The sequence below is a fragment of the Populus euphratica genome, unplaced genomic scaffold (genome assembly GCF_000495115.2).
Source record: "Populus euphratica unplaced genomic scaffold, PopEup_1.0 scaffold2132.1, whole genome shotgun sequence".
Lineage (NCBI taxonomy): Eukaryota > Viridiplantae > Streptophyta > Magnoliopsida > Malpighiales > Salicaceae > Populus > Populus euphratica.
The window spans coordinates 22,753-25,537 of NW_011501967.1; positions in this window are offsets into that span (position 1 = coordinate 22,753).

Below are 2,785 nucleotides of genomic sequence, written 5' to 3' on the forward strand. Positions count from 1 at the left end.
TATATATATATGTATGTATGTATGTATGTATGTATGTATTTAATTAATCCCTTAACTGATTTATCTCAAAAAACATACCTTACTTTCTCGTTAATATTTGCATTACCCAATTCTTTTTTATATTTCTTAGAAATAAATGGGAAAGAACATAAAATGAAAAAAGGACTAGTTAATTAGTTTTTAAACTAAAGGCACCAATAAATTATTTTTCAAAATTAGAGGTTCTAATTTATAATTGATTTTCTGATGACACGTGTTGTGATTAATCCAAAAAAATAATATTTTTACTATACATTATCTTATAAAATATTATAAAATACTATTTATTATAATAATTTTTTCTTTGGAATTTTTATTTTAAGTTCATATTTTTTCTAGATTTTATTTTTTTAATATTTCATTTATTACTAATTGGATTTTATGATTTGTGACATGACTAAAAAATTGATATCTTTTCTCAAGTGTTGGAGTGTTAAAGTAATAAATAATCCGGTAAGACTAGAGTCGAACCACAAGGAAGTTAATTATATAAATTATAAATAATAACGACAACAACAACAACAACAATAATAATAGTGGTATTTATAATAGTAGTAGTAGTAGTAGTAGTAGTGGTGGTGGTATTTATAATAATAGTAATAATAGTAGTAATAGTAGTAGTAGTGGTACTAATAATAATAGTAATAATAATGAGAGCTTTGAAATGTGATATTGATATAAGGAGTAAATAATAATAAAAACAATTGTCAAGATTAGAGGATCCACTAATGGTATTTCAAACAAGTATAATATAAATTTTTATTATTCAATTGGAAATCACACACCAAAAAAGTTTCAATCGAGTTATAAATTATTAACAAGATTACATTACTTGTCTTATTCAAATAATGTTAATACTTGTAAATGTTGTCAGGTATTTATGATTATAACTTATGTTAACAACAAATCAAGTTCCTTTCATAGCACAAATGTCCATTAGACCATAAGGTTGGGCTATGAAAGTGTCATTTGTTGTATAAAGTGTTATTTAACATAAATCTAGATTGACCATTTAACAAGCAAAGTATTAAGAGTGAACAAGATAACGAATATAAAACATGTTAGTAACAAACATCAAAGTTCATGTTGAGTTTATATTAAACTTATTCTTGCACCATTAATGTAACATTTTCACCTTGACATGATAAACTTAGCTACTTATAATGAAAAAGAGAAACATAAATAAACAAGATAGAAACATAAAATAAGATAAAAGTTAACTAAGTAAAGGAAAGGAAAAGAAAAGCATAAACAAGAGATTAATATAAGCAAAACTTAAGCATTACAATAAAGAGAGAGCAAGAGCATGATTTTGATCTGAAAATTAAGATGTCTAAATACATGGCAAATGCCTTCTTTCATAGGCCAAATTTAGAAAATATTGATTTGATGACTAATTATTGAGTGGGTGACCATATCATGACTTGGTAATAATCTTTATCTTCTTATCTGCCAAAAATATCATTGTTAACATCAAAATTCAAACAAACTTAAATCATAAAAGTTCTAAGAAATTGTCTTAGCTTTCAAGAAAAAAAATTAGAATTATTTGGACTTCTAGAACTTAAGATATGGGTTAAACACTGAACAGTATCTAAGTTGTAAGACAGATTCAGACTTCTTCGTTGTTGTTAAGATTTGGACTTCTAAACAATAGAATTGAGTCTTGCCTTTCCATGAATGTTTTAGACCTATGTCTTAGCTTTCCATTCATATAGAGCAGACCTAAATCCAAGATCTATAACTCCAAATATGATCCAATGACCAAACAGTGTTCCAATTTTGGTTGAACCAGCATCTCTTTTCTAAGTTTGGTCCTTTCTTTGTCCTTTTAGTTTTAGTATTTAAACTCATCAATCAATAATTTTATTTATGTGATAGGCCTGCATTTAAGATGAAATTTGTCATAAATTAAAGGTATCTTATAGTATCAAATTGGTTATTATAAAACATGCTTCAGTCAAAGAATTATTCATACTTCAAGTGCAAAATGATGATATAGAACCCTAATAAAAATGCACTTTTAAGTACTAATCACACCCCCCAACCAGCTTATTACTAGTCCTTAATAATCAAAGCATTAAAATAGAATTTTTTTTTTTTGCAAAATCCATAAAACAAGGCATTCACCATTCAATTTCCATTAATATATCCAGATAAACAAACTCTCATTAAATTTATATATCTGCTCAATACCTCTTAACAAGATATTAATAAACCTTTCTTTTGTGCTCAATGTATCAACACATAAGGCTTTACTTAGAAGAAAACAAAATTTTGTTCTAATGTTTAAGGTTAACTTCCTTAGGTTGGGATTATTATCTTTTTATTTCTTTATTTCTTTTTCTTTTTTTTTAATATATATACAAATAACACAATGCATTTTTAACTTATGAAATGAGCTTTTAGCTAATGACTCCCAAACTAGTTGGTCTTAGGGCATTAGGTATTGAGATACCCCTTCAAGCTTAATAACTCGAGTTGCAAATACTGATATGTAAATAATGCAATATTTGATTCCCTTAAATTTTTTTCCTCAACCCCTGTAACAAGCGTTGAGCTAATAACTCTCAAGTCAGTTTACTTTAGAGTATTAGGTGTTAAAATACTACTTCGGGCTTAATTACTTAGGTTAAGGAAGCTATGAAATCAAACTTATCTACGTTTTAATTAATTATATTTTTTATCATTTTTTTTACAAATTATATACTATCCATTTTCTTTAGTTGTTACCTTTAACAAAAGA